Below are 12,040 nucleotides of genomic sequence, written 5' to 3' on the forward strand. Positions count from 1 at the left end.
TATTCAGGAGCAACAATGCAGTATTCTCGACATTAAATTGAATGGTTTGGCCAATCTGTCTGTGAAAAGGGGGAATTTTCCATTTGAATAAAGCGCAAGATGAGTTCAGTTCCTAGCAGTCCTGTTCCTGATTATTATGTATCTGTCTGAGAGCTACATGTGTTTATTTTTATTCTTATTCTGAAGGCTCAGGTTCATTATGAAAGTTCATGGCTCATAAAAGGGCATGTTGTGACTATGTTATACATCCTTGTTTGTGTGCTTTGAAGATTCCAAAGTGATTTGAATTCAGTGATTAGATGGCATCCCAGTCCTAAGATGTCTTTGTTTCCATCCTGGAAAACACCAGTCTCAGTACTGGTCACATTTCGAAAAACTGTTGCAGTCAGCTAAGGGCTGTGTTCTCTGCTTTCTCCTGGTCAGCATTAAGGAAGGACCAGCGTTTGAAGTTCAAGGATGCTAGTTACCCATCAGTTCCTTCTTGTCTTCTCTACGTTAGCTGGTACTCAGTACTCCTCTGCTGGGAAGAGTGGAGAGAATTCCCGCTGTCCTTACCGCTTTACGATATGTAACAAAAGCACTGACTCTCCTCATTTTCCTTCCACGGATCCTCCAATGTTACATACTAAGTGAGAGCACGTGTCTCAGGGCCAGACTCTTCCTTAAAGTCACTCAGTAGTTTTTACTATGACATGTTGGCTACACAGAAGTTATGCATCATAATCCTTAGTTCATTTCACAAAAGTGGTTCTTCATTATGGAACGTTCCTTTTGTTCCTCCTTATGACAGTTTAAAAGTCGCTCCAATCATGAGCCTGTTTTTTAGGCTTCATGGGTTATTTTCCCGGAGTTTGAACATGGACAAACATCTTCCTGTTCATCACTTATAAGGTAGTGACCAGGAGGGTCAAAGGTCTTCAGAATCTTCATAGTTCTTTAGAACAGTCCAAGAAAAAAGACCTCACCAGCCAGCGGGCTAAGAAAACAAAGTGGTCAAACAGATAATAATTACTTACGATTTTCTTTTCTTTTTTAAATTTGGCCTACATAATATTTTAAATTTTTTGAACGAATAGGCAATATTTAAAATTTGGGAGATATTCTATTAAATTATAGAGATTTCTGGCTTTTCTTTAAAAAGAAAGAAATATATCAAAACTGGGAGAATGTGGGCCCAGTTTTGTCACATTTTTACTGGATCATCTTTATGTATTTTTTAAATTTTTTATTGAATTTATTGGGATGACATTGGTTCAAATTACATAGGTTTCAGGTGTACAGTACTATGTGCATCATCTGTATAATGTATTGCGTGTTCTCCACCCAAAGTCAAGTCTCCTTTTATCTCCACTTTACCCTCTTCTATCTCCCCCCCCTCCTTTCCCTCTGGTAATCACCATACAGTTGTCTGTGAACTTACTGTTATCTTGAGAAAATCAAGGAACTTCTGGGATGCTTCCTGACTTCTGACACGTGGAGTTCCAAACCCTTAGTGTCATCTTAAAAGTACCTATTCTTGTTCTGACAGAAGGAAGAAAGTCTTTCCTGATCTTTGGCCAAGAGTCACTTAAAACAAAGACAGATCTTAACCAGTCACCTACCATGTCTACCTTTACCCCTACTAAGTCCCCAAGAGAGAAATGCAAAGAGGAAAATGCTGGGGAAAGTACACTATATTATTTGCTGGAGCTTCAGCTGAAAAAGCCCCAAATGTTCTCCTGATGAACTAAGTTGGTACATGGGGCTGTAAGAACAAAATGCAAGCTCGCACCTTTGACTCTCTCTCCTGCACACTCCTCCCAGTCTGACTTCCCTGAGGGATAGTATTACTACCCTGGTAGCAAGGAAAGATGTGTCTAGAGAAAAGCTCTCCGAGGAGGTGACAGAAGGCATAGAGGAGAGCTCAGGCGGGGCCACCGGCCCCAGAATCTTCCCCAGGGCCAGGATGCTGCCCTCCTGCCTGGGAAGTAAGCAAACACCAGGGAGCTGAAAGCTTAGAGGAACAATGGCTTTCACTCCACCTCCCACAGCTCCACTCCCAGAGATCCCAGGACGGTGATTGAATTTGACCCCTGACCCCTGGTTCTGATAGAAGGGGGTGGGGAAGTGGAGGGTAGTGGAAGGATTTTAAGCTTCTCCATCCAAGTTTATGAAAGCATAGGCTGTTCTTTGAAACTTATTCTGCAAATGTAGACCTGGTACTTCTGGAGTAAAATTTTGTGCCCATATAAACACATAAGATTTCTTAACATGGGCTCCATATTTTCCATAGCAAACAGTACCATTTAATAATTCTGTCCCAAAGAGGTAACCTCGAGTATTAACAGAAATATAATTTGCTTTTCATTCATATCAAAATTCACTCCCCCTGTCTAAACTAAAAATTACCACAATTATTTTATAATCATAAGTCAAATATGTGCCGACATTAAATGGCAATTCTAAGTGTAAATCCCGTCATCACTCCTTTGCTCTTCTCAAAAAAGAGAATGGATTAAACATCCCTTAGGAACAAAATACATTTGCTTTGGATAAAGGAGAAATGCATTATTCATGTTATTTGGAAACTCATCATTTTACTCATGTCTCTCATGGCATAAAATGTGTAATAAAAAGATTTTTCCTAAATTTTTGTAAAAATTTGCATAATGGTGAGTGTCCCTATGACACTGAAGTTTAAATTGAGATTAAAGAAAACATTCTGGTAAAATATAATTAAAGATAAATATTTTCAATCTCATTTCCAGCCATTTTATTTTCAAACAGAAGATGAATGGCAAATACAAAGGTATTTTTTGACTAATAGATTCTCCCACACATCCATGTCTATTAGAAAGAATGTATTAGTTTGATTTTATTTGACAGATTACTGGCGTATTGAAGTTTGACCACTTGAATGGTTTGTCCAAATTATTAGAGGATATTTGTACAGACTCTTGGTTTGACAGATTTTGCAGTAATTTGTGGCTTTACCCATTTAGGGATGAGGCATTTCATCATGTCTGTGTAGTGTTAGTGAAGGGAAGACAGGGTAGATCACACGCTAGACCTCAAAGAAAGGAGTATGTGTATTATTTATTTGACTTGCTCCCCTTTCCTGGCAGGACAGCTTGCTTTCTTATGCTGGTCTTGGCAAAGAATTCTGGGCAATTCGGAAACTCAGGGTGATGTCAAGTACTCACCTCTACTGCATTTTCTTTCTTTCTTTTTTCAATCCTCACCCGAGGACATGCTTAGAGAGAGGAAGGGAGAAAGAGAGAAACATTGATCGGTTGCCTTCTGTACATGCCCCAATTGGGCATCGAACCTGCAACCCAGGTATGTGCCCTGACCGGGAATCGAACTGGCAACCTTTCAGTGCACCGGACAAAGTTCAACCAACTGAGCCACTCCAGCTGGGTTCTATTGCATTTTCAAACTTGGGTGGCCCAGGAAAATTAGCTTAACTCTGTAGCCAGAATGAGACCACAAAGTATGTGTGGGGTGTTTTGCTTCCTTCCAGAATATAAGTAAAGGCATGGATCAATCTGGTCCCATAGAATGAAGTTGATATGAATGAAGCCTTTCTTGTTTTTCACATTTGGGTATTTGGGGGAGGGTATGAAGCTAAGTGCACGAGATGTCCATTAGCCCAAGATGTATGTACTCAAGCTGTGTAGAATATAACCAGGATTGTCAGCACCTACTGAAAAAAATCAAAGTCTGGAAAATAATATAGCACACAGCACCGGGGAGAAGCTAGCCACCTTGAATTAAGAGGAGGGGGTAGGAATTTTGAACGTTCCGCCCTCTCTTTTCAGCATTTATCTGTCTTTGTTAGCATACAAGTTGACAGTTCATTGGTCTAAATTTTCACTATTGCGGCAGGTAGATAGTGTGACGTTCGCACTGTTCAGGTGTGTGAAGGGCAGGTACTCTGGTTTGCGGGCCTGGTTCTGCTTCTTCTGTTCAGTTCCACCATGGAGCCCCTCCAGAAAATGGGCGAGTTTCACAGAGAGGAAACCCAAGTCAGTTGAGTGAAACTGTTTGTCTATGTGTGGGTGAAGGGTTATTTCACAGTGTTCCTGCAACTCATATAACTTTCCAATTATTTCCAAATTAATTTTTTTTAAACCATAGCATTGCAAATGCTGCCCCAAGTTGTCCAGTCAAACTGTGCTGTTGGTGAGAGAATGGCCCATGTGGGAACATACCAAGGGACAAGGACCTCTGCAACTCAGTCAGACCGTCTGCATCCCCATGAGCACCCCGTGGGCCAGGGTGAGGACACCAGGGCCCTCAGGTCCAGGGGGTGCCCTACCAGAGTCCTCACAGTCAGCATTAAAACCCCAAACAACGGCCCAGCCGGTGTGGCTCAGTGGTTGAGCATCAACCCATGCACCAAGAGGTTGCCTGTTTGATTCCCAGTCAGGGCACATGCCTAGGTTGTGAGCCTGATCCCCAGTGGGGAGCATGCAGGAGGCGGCCAATAGATGTTCTCTCTCATTGATGTTTCTATCTTCCTCTTTCTCTCCCTTTCTCTCTCTAAAACCTATAAAGAAAAAAAAAATTTTAAACCCCAAACAATGATGTTTACGTGTGTTAAAATTACTGAAGATGGAAGGAATTAGCAAGACCCTATTATTTCTTTAGAGAGAAGTTTCTAAGATCATAAAGTTGAGAATCTTGGTAGCACTACCAATATGTGTGAGATTCTGCCCACATCCCCATGTGTTTATTGACTTGTGTTTTCCATAGTCCTTATCACTATCTAGAATTAACTGATTTTTTTCTCATTCCCTCACTAAAATGTAAGCTCCCCAGGACAGGTGCTCTGTATATCTTGTTTACTATGGTATCTCCAGTGCGTATAACAGTGCTTATCAAGTGGTGGGCATCAGCCTCCACTTGTGGAATGAATGAGCAGGCAGAGACCAGCAGGCGGTTTTCTCTGTGCAGACGGTTATCATATGACTGGTGCACTTTCCTGCAAAAACATGCAACCCAGTCTCTGTTACCACATTTTCCGACTCGTATGCTGTGCACTTTAGCCTTGAGGCTGCACCAAATATAACATTTCTGAGAAAATCAGCTGCTGCCCGGTGCAAATGAATAAAATGTAGGTCAGCTAGAAGCCAGAGAATATGTAAGGCCAGAGGTCTCCCGCCGGCCTCATCTGTTTCTGTTTGAGCAGAAAATGTCTGTGCAGTCCTGTAACACCTTAAGAGAAAGGCTGAGCACGATTTAACAATAAAATTGACAAGATGAGAATGATTTATTCAAGCATTCAGCTACGGAAAAAGGCTAAAAAATTTGCGAAAATAGCTGGAGTCTATAAATAGCGTGATGCAGAGCAGAACTTATCACTGATGGTGGCAGGTACACATTCAGGGATCCCCAGAGAACTGCTCCACTTGGCTGTGTGACTGGTGACACCTGCAGTCCTCCAGCAGCACTGGGCAACGCGAACAGCCCGACCTGCGCGTTCAGTGCTGTGGCTTCATTAGTGACTTTCAGAAATGAGTCTATAAAGTGTGAACTTCTCTCAGCCTTACTAACGTGGAAGAAATGGAATAAACTGGTACATGCGCAGCAAATGATTTTCCAACAGTGATTCTCCCAGCTTGCAGCTGAGGGGGAGATTATTTGTAATGGATTAGTGCTGTGCCCGGACGTTTCCCAGGCCCCCGTGTTACAGGGGTGGTGGCATCTGGTCAGTGTCATGCTCTCGGTACACACATATTCAGACTGAGTCACGCTGGTGATTTGATATGCTAGTTATAATTTTCTAATGTAGATTGAAATTTTTTTTAACTCTGAAATTTTTACAGAGGTGTATGTATCCCCCTGAAATACATTCATCAATGTTTCTACCCAGCATCCTTCAGCAAACCTTGTCTTGGAAGGAGATTCTTCCCAGAAGAAATGACACTGAGAACTCTCTGCCGTGCACGTTGTCAGTATGTTGATAAGGAGCTGTTACTTTATAGTGCAGCAGTGGTCATCTGAAAGGGAGCGAAAGGCAGTCAGGGCTTTATTTTTTTTTTTATCCTCACCCAAGGATATTCTTATATTTATCTTCAGGTAGAGTGGGAGGGAGAGACGGGGAAGAGAGAGAGAAACATCAATGTGAGAGAGACACATCAACCGGCTGCCACCCACACGACCCCAACCCGGGGCCGGGGACAAACTGCAGCCGAGACACGTGCCCTTAGCGGGAACCGAACCTGTGACTCTCTGGTCCGCAGGCCGACGCTCAGGGCCAGGGCTTTTGCTGAAAGGGAAAAGAAACACTAAAAGAGAAAGCAGACATTGAACAATATTAACCCAAAGCCTAGGGAATGACAGGAACAGGGTGCTCACCAGAGTAGCCTCATCTAGAGAGAGAGGATCAGGGAAGCTAGAGATTATTATAAAAACACCAATTGCCATTCATCTCATGTTGTGTTCCAAGTATTGAACTAAGCATTTTCATAAGTATCATTTCCTTTCTTCCTCACAATGCCTCCAGGTAGGAAGCTTTGGTCGTTGCCCTGTAACAGATGAGCAGACCTGAGTTCAGAGAGCCAAAGAAACCGGCCCAGAGTCCCAGGGCCAGAAAGGAGCGGTGCTGGGATCAAACCCGACGGGTGTGCGGTGTGCGCTGTGCGCTGTGCGCTGGGTGGGCGTAGTGCTGGGGCCTCCGGCCCGCAGCGGGGGACAGGAGGGGGGCAGACAAGGTCCAAGGGCGCAGAGGCTGGAGGGTGGTAGGCTGCTGGGCTTCTCAGGGAAATGTGAGGCGAGGTCATGGGGCAGAGGAAGGGGGAAAGGATGTTATTGGCTTGTAGGGAGGGGAGGAGGTGTCACTTCCAAGGCCTAGGGCAGGAGTCAAGTGTTACCCTGTGTCCCTGTAGATCCCTAACTAAATAGCATGCTCCTCCCCCTTACAAGTCCTAGCTCTTCAAATCAAAAAAGGATCAAAGGAACTTGCCCATGGAATGCTCACGTCCCAGGTGGTCCCCATGCAGCACTCCCCTGGGCGTTCCTCTGCGACTTCTCCCGGACACAGTCATGTCTTTTTATGAACACCCAGAATAGTATGTGCTTTATTAAATCTCTTGGCAGTTTACTTCATCCTGTATCAAGTGTCTGTGCAATTTTTTTTCTGGGTTCTGGACTTATCTCAAATTGAAGGGGATAATCCCGTAAATTCAAGAAAATACTTTTTTTATTAAAAATTCTCCCACAGCCCTGGCCGGTTTGGCTCCGCGGTTGGAGCGTCGACCTGCACACCAGAGAGTTCCAGGTTCGGTTTCCGCTAGGGGCACATACCAAAAAAAATAATAATAATAAAATAAACTCTTCCACGGAGTTTTGCCCGGCAGGGTTCGTAGCTGGAGCGGTCCATGTCTGTAGTTTGAGGGACTCTCCTCTCATCATCTGCCTTAGGCCCTGACCGCTGCGAAGCATCAGGCCTCACCGTGAGACGGAGGGGGGGAGAGCACCTGCTAGCACTCGTCCGTCCTTCCTCTGGTGAACACCCCACCTCCCCACAGCCCTGCTGCCACACATCTGTCCCTCTGCTGTCCTCTTTCCATGTAGGGAACGTCTGACTTCTTCTGCTTCAGTATTTTTAGAGGCAGGAAACACTAACGAACAAGGTAGCCCGTTTTCTTTATGTGCCTGTTAAGAGGTATTCTTCACGCCATTGAGCTGAAGCTTCCCGCCCTGTATCTCTACCCATTGGCTCGTCTCACTGTTTTTAACTTCCGCAAAGTAAGTTTTTCAGGTGCTTTAATGCACCTGTTATCTCTTCCCTGAGTCATCGTCACCATGTTGTCGTCGTCATCGTTGCTGTCATTGTTTAACGAGACAAAGCGTATTCCTTCCTCCCCTCTGGCCTCTGTGGCACGTTTCTGTCACCCTGGTAGTGGCTCTGCAGTTCCTCAGTGCCCTTAGCATGTGGAGCCAAGCAGAACCCTTCCGCCAGCTGTGGTCTGAAGGGAACAGAGGGCGAGAGAATTATTACCTTCCCTGGTCAGGATGTTCTGCTGGATTAATGCAGATTAAGATTATATTTTACATGAAAGAGTGGTGTTTAGTTGCATTGAACTCTTAGTCAATTAAAGCTTATAGGTCTTGCCCTTATGAACTGCTCTTAAGAGTTAGGCCTTTTCCTTTGAGCAGTAGCTCTTTGTACAGCACTGGACAACTCTGCTCCTTCATTCATTTGTCTGCACCTTCATTTATTGATTTGTTGTTAATCCTCACCTGGGGGTATTTTTCCATTGATTTTCAGATAGAGTGAGAGAGAGAGAGACATCAGGTGAAAGAGACACATCGACTGGTTGCCTCCTGTACAACCCAGACTGGGGTGGGAGATCAAACTTGCAGCCCAGTTATGTGCCCTTGATCAGGAATCGAACCCAAGACCCTTCAGTCTATGGGCCAACCCTCTTACTGCTAAGCCAAACTGGCAAGGGCTGCACATTTATTTTTATTCAGCTAGTAAGATTTGAGAAGGGGGAGAGGGAAGTTACTAACAATTGTTGGGCTTCTCTCATGTACCACTCTTATTTATTCCAAATAAACAGTTAATTCTCCCAATTTTATGGAGGAAGAAATTGAGGCTCCACAGAAGCTTAAGTAACTAGCCCAAGTTTATCCAACAACAGAGCTATTATTTGACAATAGAATTACCTTAATCTTTCAGCTATGTACCCAGCTCTCGAATGATTCAGCTCATCTTTTCAACATGGTGGAAATAGTTTCTGTTCCTGATTATCCTGTATATTTACTGCACTTCTTAGCAACGGGTTGGCTACAAATTTAATAAGCGTCCGAGTGTTAAGAATTTTGAGCATTGCAGTACCAAGGACAGCTCTGCAGCATTCCCACCAGAAGCGATCCTTCCCCATTAACATTGATTTGCACCCTTAATGAGCTCACAGACTTTCAGCTCACAGACTCTGTTCTGCCTATAGGTAACCCTGACAGACGTCTCTGAAATCCCACTGAAATACTCAATCTACATTACATTGTCTTTATACATAATGTTGGATTGCACACCTTATTCTTCAGTGATATAATAATTCTTTTTAAAATTTTGCCAAAGCATGCCATGGATCCCAGAGAGCTAGGGTTTCCAGAGCCCCTCATTGTAAAAATTGAGATACTCACTCTTTCCCAGACGTTCAGCACATTTTTCATCTTTATCTTTGTTTCATGATCACATCTGCACATCCTTTTAATTCTCTGGGAGGTAATTTATCTGACTCTAGAATCTCAAATACATTTTAAACAGGTAAGGTTTCCTGTTAATATCACTTTACCTACCTTTGGCATAAGTTTTCTCTTACTTCAATGTTGAATTCTATGCTTTCTAGTTTAAGGTTGTTCTCCTTAGGGGCCACTGGAGGTGCATCATGGGAGCTGAGTAACTCAGCATTTCCCGATGCTAAAAGTAACTTTGTACCAGCGTCTAACAGCAGATCTTTTCCCCAGTCCTCCTTGTCCTGGCCTAGAGAACTTGGAAAAATTCTTGTCCTTAACATCTCCACTTAGCTATAGTTCTCACATAAGAAAGTTGTCCATATTCTAATAAAACATATTTCGGGAACTTTCTAGGAGGCTAGAGAAGGCAATAGTAATTATGATGACAAAAACTCTTCTTCTGTTCTCCAGGCACCAGGAATAAACAGAAAAAATATTAGAAGTTTGCAAAAAAAAAAAAAAAGAAACGGCAAATATTAAAAATGATGATTGTGTCAAGTGTTGTCAAGGACACTGGAAAATAGAAACATTCGTATATCGTTGGTAGGATTTTTTATTTTTGAAAGACACTTTGGTAACATTAATCAAAATATTTTAAAATGTATGTATTTTTCCCAACATTTCTGGGAATATGTCCTATAGTAATCCCCACATCTGTGTACGAAGATGTAACCATAGTTTCCTACTTCCAAGATCTGGTAATTTTTGAGAATTATTCCAATCTGATAATGAAATGCTTTGGGGAAAAAAAAAAATCTAACTAGTCCCCCAGCGACCACTTTTACCATCATTTGCTGTCTCTGAGGCAGACATCACTGACTTTGGAGGAGGGTAGCTGTGGGAATAGAAAGGGACCTCTGTCAACTCAGGTTCCTCATTGTTAAAAAGCCCTGAGTGGACGGGGGTGGGGGGGGGATTGACCATGAAAATGTACAGAACTGGGAAGAAGGTGTGCCTGCAGAGCAGCATTTACAGAGATGTCATCGAAACATTGCTTTTCAGTAAAATATTGGAAACAACCTAACATATTTATCAGTTGAAGAATTGTTCAAACAAGTTAGGATGGTGGCCATTCTAAGCAATATTATAAAACTGTTAAAATACATATATAAGGTAGACCTATAGGCCATGTCATGAAAAGATTTCCAAGACATATTGTTTAATTGAAAATACCGTTGTTGTTCAATCCGGTTTAGGTGAAGTGTTAGTGTCTCAACAGCGAATGGAAGGCTGGGCCCGAACACCGATGGTGATTTCCCCTGAGGCGAGGAGAGGACAAGGAGAGTGTGGCTTTGCTCCATACACTGTGTAGCATTTGAACCCTATAGTGAAATGTGTTTGAGTGATACTTCAGTGATTTCTGTAAAAACGCTATAATGGCACGAGGAACATTAGTGGATTAGAGCTACCTAGCAGAACCTGTCTTTGTGGGCCTACCAGCCCCAACCCTGCAGGTGGAGAAGGAAACAAGGAGACATCCCTGCCTGCTAATAGCACACAGAGCCCAAGCCTTTTTTTTTTTTTTTTTTTTTTTTTTATCCTCACCCGAGGATATTTTTCCATTTTTTGTACAGATAGAGTGGGAGGGAGAGAGAGGAAGGGAGAGAGAGAGAGAAGCATCGACGTGAAAGGGACACATCGAGTGGTCGCCACCCGCACGACCGACCAGGGCCGGGGACAAACTGCAACCGAGGTACGTGCCCTTAGCGGGAACCGAACCCGGGTCTCTTCGGACCGCAGGCCGACGCTCTAACCGCTGAGCCAAACTGGCCAGGGCCCAAGCCTTTTAAATATTTATACACATGTCAAGAAGACCGTCTGCAGGAAAGAACAGTAAAAATGTGAGGAGCTCACCTTTTATATAAATAGAAGAAAACAGAAGATTTGTAACAAAAAATGATAACTGGTTTTCAATATTTTAAGTGATACGGAAAAGGAATCAGTGTATTCTCCGAGATCTCAGAGGCATCGCTAGAACTCGTGCGTCAGAGTCACCAGCCAGGTCATTCCACAGGCTGAGGGCCACCCACAGACGAGTTTGTTCGGACAGCAAATGCCTTGAGCAGCACCTGCCACTCTTCACCCTGTTTCGTGTCCACACCCTACTGATCAGCTTCCCCCAGCTTGCTTTATTCATTTAATGTAGCTGATTAACACCTGCATTTGGATTTTTGACCCATGCTATAAGGCTTAGTTATAGGGAGTGAGATTTGGAAGCAATTTAAGACAGAACTTTCTAAGAAATAGAGAAAGGGAGCAAACCTTACTGGCTAGGAACACGGGCTCTGGAGTTAGCCTGTCTTGTTTGAATTCCAGCCCTGCCACCTACTGCTATATGGACTTAGGCTGGTTGCTTAATTTCATGCTTCATGTATCCGTTTTCCCACTGTATGAAATGAGAGAGTAATGAGGACTAAATAAGTTAATGCATATAAAGCGTCTACAGCAGCCTCCCCTCTGATCCACAGTTTTGCTTTCTGCAGCCTTGGTTATTCATAGTCAACCATGGTCCAAAAATATTAAATGGAAAATTCCAGAAGTAAACAATTTGTAAGTTTTCAATTGGGTGCCATTCTGAGTAGTGTTATGCAATCTCAAGATGTCCCGCTTGGTCCAGCCCAGAACAAGAATCAGCCCTTTGCCCAGTGTGTCCACGCTGTATACCTACCCACCGCCAGTCACTTCACAGCCATCTCAGTTATCAGATCGACTGTCCTGGTGTCGCAGTGCTTGTGTTCAAGTCCCCCTTATTTTACTTAACAATGGCCCCAGGGCACAAGAGTCATGATGCTAGCGATTCGGATGTGCC

General features: G+C 43.4%; 1 protein-coding gene across 2 annotated transcripts in view; it reads left to right on the plus strand.

Moving 5' to 3' along the window:
• GRIP1 (glutamate receptor interacting protein 1) overlaps positions 1–12,040 on the plus strand; it is a 257,088-nt gene that overhangs the window by 77,244 nt on the left and 167,804 nt on the right. The window lies entirely within an intron of this gene.

The sequence above is a fragment of the Molossus molossus genome, unplaced genomic scaffold, assembly GCF_014108415.1.
Source record: "Molossus molossus isolate mMolMol1 unplaced genomic scaffold, mMolMol1.p scaffold_m16_p_10, whole genome shotgun sequence".
In the NCBI taxonomy this organism is placed as follows: domain Eukaryota; kingdom Metazoa; phylum Chordata; class Mammalia; order Chiroptera; family Molossidae; genus Molossus; species Molossus molossus.